The sequence below is a fragment of the Macaca fascicularis genome, chromosome 10 (genome assembly GCF_037993035.2).
Source record: "Macaca fascicularis isolate 582-1 chromosome 10, T2T-MFA8v1.1".
Lineage (NCBI taxonomy): Eukaryota > Metazoa > Chordata > Mammalia > Primates > Cercopithecidae > Macaca > Macaca fascicularis.
In genome coordinates this window covers 61824222-61837682 of record NC_088384.1, presented here as the reverse complement: position 1 = coordinate 61837682, position 13461 = coordinate 61824222, and the positions used below count along the sequence as shown (strand labels likewise).

At 45.0% G+C, this 13461-nt stretch overlaps 1 protein-coding gene across 17 annotated transcripts in view; it reads right to left on the bottom strand.

Moving 5' to 3' along the window:
• The window catches only part of NINL (ninein like), a 137225-nt gene that overhangs the window by 109986 nt on the left and 13778 nt on the right, over window positions 1-13461 (bottom strand). For 4 of the 17 annotated variants that reach the window (XM_065522652.1, XM_074004594.1, XM_074004589.1 and 1 more), the window contains 2 exons: window positions 11115-11309; window positions 6929-6966 (listed from right to left, as the gene is read on the bottom strand). The exons of the other annotated variants lie outside the window; for them this stretch is intronic. The gene's annotated coding sequence lies outside the window, so the exon portion shown is untranslated. The remainder of the gene's footprint in view (window positions 1-6928; window positions 6967-11114; window positions 11310-13461) is intronic. 17 annotated transcript variants of the gene reach the window in all.

Below are 13461 nucleotides of genomic sequence, written 5' to 3'. Positions count from 1 at the left end.
CATGCCTGTAATCCTAGCACTTTGTGAAGCCAAAGTGGGAGGATCACTTGAGCCTACGAGTTTGAGACCAGCCTGGGCAATATAATGAAACCCTGTCTCTAAAGAAAAATACCAAAATTAGCCAGGCATGGTCGTGTGCAACTGTATTCCCAGCTACTTGGGAGACTGAGGTGGGAGGATCACTTGAGTCTGGGAGGTCAAGGTTGCAGTGAGCTATGATCATGCCACTGTACTCCAGTCTAGGCGACAGGGTGAGATTCTGTCTCTAAATAAATTAATTAGTAATTAAATAAAAAAAATTAGACAGGCATGGTGGTATGTGCCTATGATCCCAACTACTCAGGAGGTTGAGGTGGGAGGATCACTTGGGCCTAGGAGATCGAGGCTGCAGGGAGCTGAGATCGCACTTCAGCCTGGGTGATGGCGAGACTCTGTCTCATGCATGGATACATATACAAGGGCCAATAATCCTACCAAACTGACCTTTCCCCAAATACAAATGATAAACTTCGGATATAATACAGAACACAACTATTAAGGGCAGATACCTGAGAGCAACCCAAAACAGGAGGACTCTGGAAGGGAGCTATGGGCACCAGGGGAGTTTCCCACCTCCACAGCTCCCACTCGCAGCTGGAAGGAAGTGGGGAGTGATTGCTAACGGGTACAAGGTTTCTTTTGGGTGTGATGAAACTGTGTTGCACAACTCTGTGCGTGTATTTTATTGTACACTGAACTGCATACTTTAAACAGGTGAATTATATGGTATTTGAATTATATCTCAATTAAAGCCATTATTTTTGAAAAGTGGCTATAACCTCTACCATGCATATTGTAAACAAGCATACTGGAGAGATCATATTAATAGACTCCAAGAGGTACAGTATTGGTCAGGTGTGGTGGCTCACACCTGTAATCCTAGCACTTTGGGAGGTCGAGGCGGGCAGATCACTTGAGGCCAAGGGTTCGAGACTAGCCTGGCCGACATGGTGAAACCCTGTCTCTACTAAAAATACAAAAAAAAAAAAAAGGAGCCAGGTATGGTGGCATGTGTCTGTAATCACAGCTACTCGGGAGGCTGAAGCATAAGAATCACTTGAAGACAAGAGGCGGAGGCTGCAGTAAGCCGAGATCATGCCATTACACTATAACCTGGGTGAAAGAGCAAGACTCTATCCCAAAAACAAACAAAAAACAAAGATAAACTTGCTGAGTAGAATAGGCAGTAATTAAGCCTTCATTTATTTATTTATTTATTTGTTTTGAGACGGAGTCTTGCTCTGTAGCCCAGGCCGGAGTGCAGTGGTGTGATCTCAGCTCACTGCCACCTCTGTCTCCTGGATTCAAGTGATTCTCCTGCCTCAGCCTCCCAAGTAGCTGAGATGACACACACCCACCACCACATCGGCTAATTTTTTGTATTTTCAGTAGAGACGGGGTTTCGCCATGTTGGCCAGGCTAGTCTCAAACTCCTGACCTTAGGTGATTCGCCCACCTCAGCCTCCCAAAGTGCTGGCATGAGCCATCACACCTGGCCCAACCCTTCATTTAATAATAATTTATTTAATCTCCTTGGAACTTATAATGATTTTTCAAATGGTCTTGTCTTCCCAATGAAACTGACCAAGGTAATTTGCAATGATGCCTTTTTCCTTCTTGACCAAATTTTCTGAGTATGAAGACTCATTCAAATACATTCCATTGTCCTCAACGTGCAGTCAGGTTGCTCCTTGCTCTTACGTTTTAATATTCTTACTCCCCAGCACCAAGGGACAAGAGGTCCTGGTTCCCTTCAGATTGTGTTTAGGCCAAGAGCAAGTAGGCAGGCAGAGGCACAGAGTATCTGAGAATAGGTATATTCTGAGAACTGCAAACACAGAGCAGTCAAAAGCAGAGACGGCCTGTCCCATTTCATACCCACAGCAACAGACACTTGCAGATTCAACTGTTCATTTCCCAATATCAAGCTGCAGAAGCGAGACACACGCTTGCACCTCCTGCTTTTCCCAGCCAGGTTGCTTTGCTTCCAAGATCTTGTGATATTCTCCAGAGTTTCACATGTTTTGTAACACTTTACTTTTCAGCAGTTACCTGTGAGCTTCAGTCTCAAGAGACTTACCTGCACAACTTTGCTCAACCTATGTGATTATCACGTGATGACCTGCACAGAGCCTAAAAATAGGGCCACGTAAGGTAAGGTATCTGCTCACCCAGAAAGCCTCCTTCCTGTAAATGAAGCCGTCATTGGCTTGGGATGAGGCAGTGTGCTCAGCTGGAGGAGCAGAGGAAGGCCTTTTTCTTTTTTCTTTGAGATGGAGTCTCGCTCTGTCGCCAGGCTGGAGTGCAGTGGTGTGATCTCGGCTCACTGCAACCTCCACCTCCCGGGTTCAAGTGGTTCTCCTGCCCCAGCCTCCCAAATAGCTGGGACTGCAGGTGTGTGCCGCCACACCCAGCTAATTTTTGTATTTTTATTAGAGATGGGGTTTCACCATGTTGGCCAGGATGGTCTAGATTTCTTGACCTCGTAATCTTCCTGCCTTGGCCTCCCAAAGTGCTGGGATTACAGGTGTGAGCCACCACACCCAGCCAGGAAGGTCCATTTCATCTTCCATCTGCTTGGTCACCACTAATCCATTTTCTATCTTGCCAGGTGTTTTGTTTTGGTTTTGAGACAGAATCTTATAGTCTGTCACCCAGGCTGGAGTGCAGTAGCCCGATCACAGCTAATTGCAGCCTCGAACTCCTGAGCTCAAGCGATCCTCCTGATGCAGCCTCCCAAGCAGCTGCGACAACAGGCACATACCACCACGCCTGATTAATTTTTTTTTTCATTTCTTGTAAAGATGGGATCTCACTGTGTTGCCCATGTTGGTCTCAAACTCCCGGCCTCACGCAATCTTCCCCCTTTAGGCTCCCAAATTGTTGGGATTACAGGCGTGAGCCAGCATGCCTGGCCTTGCATGGTGCTTTGATGCCAATGGTTTACACTGATTGACTGATTGATTGATTGATTGATTGAAACAGGGTCTTGCTCTGTCAACCAGGCTGGAGTGTAGTGGTGTGAACATGACTCACCACAGCCTCAACCTCCTGGGCTCAAGCGATCTTCCACCTCAGACTCCTAAGTAGCTGGGACTACAGCCATGTGTCACAATACTCAGCTACTTTTTAAAATTTTTATAGACAGGTCTCGCCTTGTTGCCCAGGCTGGTCTCCAACTCTTGGTCTCAGGCAATTCTTCACCTTAGCCTCCCAAAGTGCTGGGATTACAGATATAAGCCACCACGCCTGGCCTATTAAATACTGTTTAATGCCTATGTATGTAATTGACAGAAGTTGGTCTGAGACTCCCTTTCATCATAACCAGAGAGCAAGGTTATAATGAGGGGGAGCACTACCTTTCATTCATTTCCAACTTCCTACGTGGCTAATCTCCTCTAACAAAGGAACCTAAAATTTGTAAATGATCAAACTGGCTGAGGTCAGTAAGCACACGTTATCCTAGAAGTCAGGTGGCCCTAATATATCAGTGCTGCGATGAGCACAGGCCTGGAGCCCAGCAGCCCTGAGTGCTGCATCAGCCGGTAACCGCCTCACTCGAGTTTCTGTCACCTCCTCAGGATCTTCAAGGAGTGGGTGGAAGATCTCTTTTTCTCCAGGAATTTATAGCCCCCTGTACCTTTGCTGGTTTGGGGGGATCTCTCTCATAGAGTTTAATGTCTCCTTGCAGGTATTCACTGTCTCCTCTCTCTAACCATGACCCCTCAAAGGAACCTAAGAGCCCTACGATGAAAGACAAGGAAGGAGGCAGGATCTGAGGGCTCTGAGAAGTAAATGACAACAACAACAACAAAGACAGTAAAAATATCTTTCACAAATTAAGGTGAAAGAAAGACATTCTCAGATGAAGAAAAACCAAGAAAATTTGCCACCAACAGACCTGTTCTAAAAGAAACGCTAAACAAAGATCTTCAGATAGAAGGGAAGTAATACCAGAGGGAAAACTGGAGTTTCAGGAATAAAGGAACAGCACCAGAAATGACAAAGAGCAGGCCAGGCATGGTGGCTCAAGCCTGTAATTCCAGCACTTTGGGAGGCTGAAGCAGGTGGATCACGAGGTCAGGAGATCGAGACTATCCTGGCTAACACAGTGAAATCCCATCTCTACTAAAAATACAAAAAATTAGCCCGGCGTGGTAGCAGGCACCTGTAGTCCCAGCTACTTGGGAGGCTGAGGCAGGAGAATGACCTGAACCGGGGAGGCGAAGCTTGAAGTGAGCCGAGATGGCGCCACTGCACTCCAGACTCGGTGATAGAGCAAGACTCCATCTCAAAATGACAAAGAGCTATATAAATAGACTATTTTCCTCTTCTTATGCTAGCTGAAGGCAAAATTTGTAACACTGAAGCAATTTTCAACACACACAGATCTACAACATAATGTGGTGGGTAAAGGAACTTGTATGGTAGTATGGTTTCTACATTCCACTTCAAGTGGCACAATATTATTTCTAAGTAAACAAAGTTAAATATGAATACTATAATCCCTGCAGTCACCACTAAAATACCTATACAAAGATATATAGTCTAAACCTCAATAAACTGATTAAATGGAATACCGAGAAACATTCAAGAAATCCCAGAAAGAGAGAGAAATAAAACCTAATGAACAAAAAGAAAATAACAAAATGATACATCTATATTCAAACATATTAATAGTTACATTAAGTATAAATGGTCTAAACACACCAATTAAAGAGAAGGACTATCAGATTGAATGTTCTTTAAAACAGACTCAAATATATGCTACCTACAAGAAATCTTCTTCAAATACAAGTAGAAGGATGGAGAAAATATACCACGCAAATAATATTTTTTAATGTGAGATAGCCATATTAATAGGAAAAGAGAGCGACTATGGAGTAAAGAAAATTACCAGAAATAAAGCACGACATTAAATAATGATTTTTATAAGTCCATTTGCCAAGAAGACACAGAAATCCTAAATGTATACTTGTCCTTAGTGTCAAGAAATGAAAAAAGAGAAGAAGGAGAAGAAGAAACAAATAATTAGACCAACAAAATACATAAAGCAAAAATGGACAGAACTGGCTGGGTGTGGTGGCTCACGCCTGTAATTCCAGCTCTTTGGGAGACCAAGGCAAGAGGATTGCTTGAACCCAGGAGAACAATCTGGGCAACAAAGCAAGACCTCATCTCTACAAAAAAATCAAAATATTAGCCTGTCATGGTAGCTGGGTATGGTGGCATATACCTGTGGTCTCAGCTACTTGGGAGGCTGAGGTGGCTTTTCCTTCTTCTTTTTTTTGGAGACAGAGTCTTGCTCTGTCACCCAGGCTGGAGTGCAGCTGTGCAGTATCAGCTCACTGCAACCTCTGCCTCCTAGGTTCAAGCAATTCTCCTGCCTCAGTCTCCCAAGTAGCTGAGATTACAGGTGCATGCTACCACGCCCAGCTAATTAATTTTTTTTTTTTTTTTTTTGGAGACAGAGTTTTGCTCTTTTTGCCCAGGCTGGAGTGCAATGGCACGATCTCAGCTCACTGCAACCTCTGCCTCCTGGGTTCAACCCATTCTCCTGCCTCAGCCTCCTGTGTAGCTGAGATTACAGGTACTTGCCACCAGGCCCAACTAATTTTTGTATTTTTAGTAGAGACAGGGTTTCACCATGTTGGTCAGGCTGGTCTTGTGTCCTGACCTCAGGTGATCTGTCCGCCTCAGCCTCCCAAAGTGCAGGGATTACAGGCGTGAGCCACTGCACCTGTCCAATTTTTGTATTTTTAGTAGACATGGGGTTTCACCATGTCGGCCAGGCTGGTCTTGAACTCCTGACCTCAAGTGACCCACCCGCCTCAGCCTCCCAAAGTTCTGGGATTACAGGTGTAAGCCACTGCCCCATTTCTGTTCTAACATGTAAAGAACTTGAAAGGTGCCATTTAAGTCCTCCTCACAATTAAAAAAAAAAAAAAGAGCTGAATGAAATAAAACTTCTCATATCCATCAGAGAATGAGGTCACAAGGTAAACTCCTACCTAAAAACTGAAGAGATAGCGGGCAAATACAGAGATCACAGTTTTACTGAAGCAAAAGCCAGGTAAGCCATAATTGGTAGAAACACATGGCAATTGATGATTGCTGGAAGCTGATTATAGACAAGTATGAGTTCAAAAATCCTGAGGCCCAATCTTTCAGGGTAGGGGCAGGAAGTGACATACTTTCATAAGTTTTGTTATATCTTCAAAAGCCTCACCAGATGCTCATGATGAAGACTGGAGGAAAAAATAAATCCCCCACTCTTCGGACAAGGGGAGAGAAAAAAAAACCATTTTGAAATGCACTCAAAGAAAAGTAATCATTTTGAAAAATGCCCAGAACATTCTGTTTTCCATAACAAAGGCCTTCCATCAAGGAAAACTACTTTATCAGAACCTTGTCTGGCCAAGGGAAAGGAAACCTTGAAAAATCAAACCTCCAGTAGCTTTCTGGATAACTTAATGGGGTGGGTGGGTCAGGGGAGGAAGACAGAAAGAGGGAAGAGGAGGAGGAGGGAGAGGGAAGAGAGGCAGGGAGGGAGGGAGGAAGACAGGCAGGGAGGCAAAGAAACTTCTAAAGTTCACAGTCCAGGGACTCAGATTTACTAAAAACCTGAGACTGAATCATAGGATTACAGGAAATTTTCCTTCCCCAATACCTTACCACCACATCAACAGGGCTGTAGTATAATCACATGAATTACAATGGAGGGGCAAGATAAAGACTCCACTTGTAATGGTTAATTTTAGGTGTCAACTTGACTGAATTAAGAAATATCCAGAAACCCGCTAGAGCATTATTTTTGGGTGTGTCTGTGAAGGTGTTTCCAGGGCAGATTAGCAAGGGAGTCTGAGTGGACTAGGTGGGGAAGACTTACCCTCAACGTGGGCAGGCACTGTCTAATCTGCTGGGGGCCTAGAGAGAACAAAAATAGAGAAAAGGCAAAGCTATCTATTGAGCTGCCGTGCACTCTTCATCTCCTGCCCTGGGACAACAACTCCAGACTCCCAGCATTTGGACTCTAGGACTTACACTGGCGGCCCCCCGAGGCTCTCCGAGCTTTGGCTTCAAATTGAGTTACACCATTGGTTTCCCTGGCTCTGAGGCCTTCAGACCTGGCCTCAGCCATGCTATTAGCATCCTCGGACCTCCGGCTGGCAGCCAGCTGGGCACTGGACGTCTCAGCCTCCATAGTCACATGAGCCAGTTCTCCTAACACATCCCTTCTCACACACCTATTATCCATAGATACACAGACAGATACCCTGTTGGTCTGTCTGGAGAACCCTCATACACCACTTAAGAGGGAGTTTCTAGAAAAACCCAAAGACAGTTGGGAAACAAAAATGGACACAGGAGGAATGTGAAGCCTCTGCCAGCTACAGCTACAGCAAACATTAAACACAGCCTAACTGCCCGCCAGAGAAACACAAAACCTCACACTAAAGATCCATTTACTTAAGTTCCTATAGCCCAATCAATATATCATGTCCAGCTTTCAACAAACAATTATAAGATATATTAAAGTCAAGAAAAAAAAAGTCTGAATACACAAGGCAAGCATCAGAACCCACCTCAGATCTGACAAAGATTTTGCAATTATCAGACTGAGACTTTCAGATAACTATGATTAACATTCTAGGGGCTGTAATGGGAAAAAGTGGACAACATACAAAAAGATGAGTAAGGTTCATAAAAATATGCAAACTCTGAGAAAGAATCAGAAGAAAATGCTAGAGATCAAAAACATTGTAACAGGCCTGGCATGGTAGCTCATGCCTGTAATCCCAGTGCTTTGGGAGGCCCAAGGCAGGAGGCTTGCTGGAGCCCAGGAGTTTGAGGCTGCAGTGAGCTATTATTATACCACTGCACTCCAACCTAGGTGACACAGCAAGACCCATCTCTAAAAAATACAAACAACAACAACCAAAAACATGAAAACAAAGCCAACACAATTGTAACAGAAATGAAGAATGCTGGCTAGGTGCAGTGGCTCACACTTGTAATCCTACCACTTTGGGAGGTTGAGGCAAGAGGGTCACTTGAGGCCAGGAGTTTGAGACCAGCCTGGGCAACACAGTGAGACAAAAAAAATCTAAAAATCAGCCAGGCATGGTGGTGCATACCTACAGTCCCAGGAGTTTGAGGCTGCAGTGAACTATGATCTCACCACTACACTCCAACCTGGGCAGCAGAGTGACACCCTGTCTTGAAAAAAATTTTTTTTAAAAGAATACCTTTGATGGGCTCATCAGTAGACTGCTTATGGTAGAGGAAAGAATCAACAAGCTTGAAAATATTTCAATAGAAATTTCACAAACTGAAAAGCAGAGAGAACAAAGAATAGGGGTGGTGGAGTAGGGGAAAAACAGAATCTTCAACAGCTATGAGACAATTATCAAAGGTATAACACGTGCATAATGGGAACATTAGAAGTAGAAAGACAGGGAGAAGCAGAAGAAATGTTTGAAGCAATAATGGCTGAGAATTTCCCCACACCATAGACTCAGGAAGCTCAGAGAGCACCACACAGGATGATACCAAAAAATTGATGCCGAGGCCTATCATATTCCAATTGGAGAAAACCAAAACAAAGACCTAGGCCTATCATATTCAAACTGCAGGAACCCAAACAAAGAGAAATCCTGAAAGAAGCCAGAAGAAAAAAGAAATCTTAGGAGCAAAGTTAAGTATTACATCAGACTTCTCAGATACCATGAAGCCAAGAAAAAGATATTCTATATTTTGGGCCATAAAACATGTACCAATACATTCAAAAGAATAGAAACAAAATAAAATATGCTATCAGACCATAATAAAATTAAATCAGAATTCAGTAACAGAAAGATGCAACTGAAAATCTCCATACACTTGAAAACTAACACATTTCTCAATAATCCATGGGTCAAAGACGACATTGCAAGAAAAAAATTTAAATATATTAAACTGAATGAAATGAAAATGCAACATACAAAAATCTGTGGGATACAAATAAAGCAGTTCTCAGAGGAAAATTTATTATTAAATGCTTATATTAGAAAAGAAGGGCTCAAATCAATAATCTCAGCTCAAGTAACTAGAAAAAAAAGAGCAAAATAAACTGAAGCAAGCAGAAGAATGAAAATAACAGGGGAAATCAATAAAACTGAATGCAGAAAAGTAATAGAAAAAAAAAATCAATAAAACCCAAAACTGATTTTTGAAGTTCAATAAAATTGATAAACCTCTAGCAAAACTAATGAAGGGAAAAAAAGAGAAGTCACAAATTTTCATTTGTCAGATCTCAAAAAAAAAAAAAAAGACGGCCGGGCGCGGTGGCTCACGCCTGTAATCCCAGCACTTTAGGAGGCCGAGGTGGGCGGATCACGAGGTCAGGAGATTGTGACCATCCTGGCTAACACGGTGAAACCCCGTCTCTACTAAAAAATACGAAAACACTAGCCAGGCGAGGTGGCGGACGCCTGTAGTCCCAGCTACTCAGGAGGCTGAGGCAGCAGAATGGCGTAAACCCGGGAGGCAGAGCTTGCAGTGAGCTGAGATCCGGCCACTGCACTCCAGCCTGGGCGACAGAGTGAGACTCCGTCTCAAAAAAAAAAAAAAAAAAAAAACCTGCCATTATTGTCAATAAAAGAGAGAATTGTTCTTTACAGATTCTGTAGACACAATAGGATAATAAAGGAATACTATAAACTCCACACACATAAATTCAACAGTTTAGATTAAAACGATCAATTTCTTTCTTACTTTTTTTTTAAAGACAGGGTCTCACTATGTCACCTAGTCTGGAAGAGTAGCGGCATGATCATGGCTTATAGCAGCCTCAACCTCCTCAGCTCCAGTGATCCTCCTACCTCAGCCTCCTGAGTAGCTGTGACTACAGTCACAGGCCACCATGCCTGGCTTATTTTTTAAATTTTTTGTAGAGACAGCATCTCGCTATGTTTCCCAGACTGGTTTCAAACTCCTGTGCTTGAGTGATCCTGCCGCCTCAGCCTCCCAAAGTTCTGGGATTACAGGAGTTAACCACCACACCCTGCCACCAATTTCTTAAAAATCACAATCAGAACTTTCCCAAGATGAAACGGATGATCTGAATAGCAGCCCTGAAATTGAAGAAAGAAATTGAATTTAGAATTGAGTGTGGTGGCTCCTCCCTATAATCCCAGTGCTTTGGGAGGCTGAGGAAGGAGGATCACTGGAGGCCAGGAGTTTGAGACCAGCCTGGGCAACATGTTGAGACCCCTCCCTGTCTCTATAGAATAATTTTTTTTTTTTTTTTTTTTTTTCCTGCTGGGTGTAGTGGCTCACACCTGTAATCCCAGCACTTTGGAAGGCCCAGGTGGGCAGATCACTTGAGGTCAGGGGTTCGAGACCAGCCTGGCCAACATGGTGAAACCCCATTTCTACCAAAAAAATATTAGCCAGGCATGGTGGTGCATGCCTGTAATCCCAGCTACTAGGGGGGCTGAGACGGGAGAATCACTTGAACCTGGGAGGCAGAGGTTGCAGTGAGCCAGGATGGCACCATTATACTCCAGCCTGGGTGACAGAGTGAGACTCTGTCTCAAAAAAAAGAAAAAATTAAATTAGAAATTATATAAATTGGCCGGGCGCGGTGGCTCAAGCCTGTAATCCCAGCACTTTGAGAGGCCGAGATGGGCGGATCACGAGGTCAGGAAATCGAGACCATCCTGGCTAACAGGGTGAAACCCCGTCTCTACTAAAAAATACAAAAAGCTAGCCGGGCGAGGTGGCGGACGCCTGTAGTCTCAGCTACTCAGGAGGCTGAGGCAGGAGAATGGCGTGAACCCGGGAGGCGGAGCTTGCAGTGAGCTGAGATCCCGCCACTGCACTCCAGCCTGGGCGACAGAGCGAGACTCCGTCTCAAAAAAAAAAAAAAAAAAAAAGAAATTATATAAATTAAATTAGTAATAGAAAGATACAACAGGAAAATCTCCATACACTTGAAAACCAAATAAGTTTGAATAACTTATCCTGCTGCAGGGGTATACATGCTAAGGAGTTTATACCTGTTTTTATTAAACAAGATAATTTACATTTACCTGGGAGGATCTGTGATAATGCTTCCCAAGGGAGCTCCACAGTGCTGGGTCGGAGCAGCAGCGGGGTGGGATGCTGGTGCAGAAGCCACTGCGTGCCTGCAGCTCTTCCACAGCAGCCAGCAGCCCGCGTCTCAGAGCCCGGAGGGCAAGACAGCGATGAACGGAAGTGAGCAGGTCACCCCCTCCTGGGAGGCCCTGCAGGAGGCAGGAGAGATGCGGGCGCAGATATGTTCTGAGCGACACCTGAGAGGCCGAGGACTGGTAACCCAGATTCCCTCTGAGGTAGAAGGCACGGCCTGGTGCGGAGCAAGCATGGAGGCGGGGGAAGCAGCCACAGGAAGAGCAGTCCCTCCTGAATGCAGCAGGGCCACAACTGAGCCCCACTACCCTTGTCACTATGGAAATGTCACGACTGTCATGGAACCACCCAGAGCTTTTTCAGGAGCCTCCCTGGCACATCTGATTCTCCATCAAAGCTAGGTACTGCAGCCGGGCACAGTGGCTCACACTTGTAATCCTAGCACTTTGGGAGGCCAAGGTAGGAGGATCACTTAGAAGATGGAGGCCAGCCTGGCGAAACCCTGTCTCCACTAAAAAAAAAAAAAAAAAAAAAATTAGCTGGGTATGGTGGGCGCCTGTAGTCCCAGCTACTTGGGAGGCTGAGGCAGGAGAATCATTTTAATGCAGGAGGCAGAGGTTGCAGTGAGCTGAGATTGGGCCATTGCATTCCAGCCTGGGTGACAGAGCAAAACTCTGTCTCAAAACAAAAGCTAGGAATTACAGAGAAGAATTCATATAGACACCGATATGGTTTGGGTCTGTGTCCTTGACCAAATCTCACGTTCAACTGTAATCCTCAATGCCGGAGGTGGGGCCTGGTGGGAGGCAACTGGATTGTGGGGGCGGTTTCTCATGGGTAAGCACCATTCCCCTGGTGCTGTTGTCAGGATAGTGAGTTCTCGTGAGATATGGTTGTTTAAAGGGGTGTGGCACCTCCTCGCTTGCTCTCTGGTGCTCCTGCTCCCACTGTGTGAGCCACCTCACTCCCCCTTCGCCTTCTGCCATGATTGGAAGCTCCCTGAGGCCTCCCCAGCAGCAGAAGCTGCTATGCTTCCTATATAGCTTGCAGAAACCTGAGCCAATTAAACCTCTCTTCCTTATAAATTACCCAGTCTAAGGTATTTATTCATAGCAGTGCGAGAACGAACTAATACACACACTTTTTTTTTTTTTTTTCCTTTTCCAAAATGTCAGAGATCCTGGGCAAGTAGATTTTTGTTTGTTTGTTTGTTTGAAAAGAAGTTTCACTCTGTCACACAGGCTGGAGTGCAGTGGCGCAATCTCAGCTCACTGCAACCTCCACCTCCCAGGCTCATGCGATTCTCCTCCTCAGCCTCCCAAGTAGCTAGGACTGCAGACATGTGCCACCATGCCTGGCTAATTTTTGTATTTTATCTTGTCCAGGCTGGTCTCGAACTCCTGGCCTCAAGTGATCCATCCACCTGGGCCTCCCAAAGTGCTGGGATTACAGGTGTGAGCCACCACGCCCAGCCAAATTCTGGGCAAGTAGATGTTATTATTCTGAAAAAACACTGATGACTGCTCTGTAAGTAGGTATTGTTACCATGAAAGCTCCCCGTTTTCACTCATTAATGAGTAAGCCCCGACGGCTGGTTGGGTGAGGATGCCACGGCTTGCTATGACTATGATGTCTTTACTCCTATAAGAACCATGTCAAAATATCCAGAAAAAGGAAGGCTGATCATGTAAGGGCATAATCTTGCTTTTCATTATAATAAGCATATTTCATAAGCACAGTACTGCTCATCATTAAGTAAATATAAATTAAAACAACTTAAGAAAGGGTTTCCCTCCCTTTTTCACCAGGGGCAAGATGAGATGACTCCATGTGTCTGGCACGCCAGGGTCAAGGAGAGGGCATGTGTGAGCCTGGCCAACCCAGACCCTCCAGCAGTCCTCGAAGGAGCCTGCTGGGAGGTTCTGATAAGAGAACTCAGTGCACACCTGCCCCAGCAGCAGCCTGAGTACTCAGTGACGGGACTGCAGGGAGGAAGGAAGGTGGAGACATTTCAGTCCAGAGAGAAGGAAAACAGGAAGACTCGGAAACTCTTCATGGAATGCTCTTTAAAAGTTGCTTTAGGCTGGACGTGGTGGCTCACGCCTGTAATCCCAGCACTTTGGGAGGTTGAGGCGGGTGGATCACTTGAGGTCAGGAGTTTCAGACCAGCGTGGCCAACATGGTGAAACTCCGTCTCTACTAAAAATACAAAATTAGCCGGTCTTGGTGGCACACGCCTGTAATCCCAGTTACTCAGGAGGCTGAGGC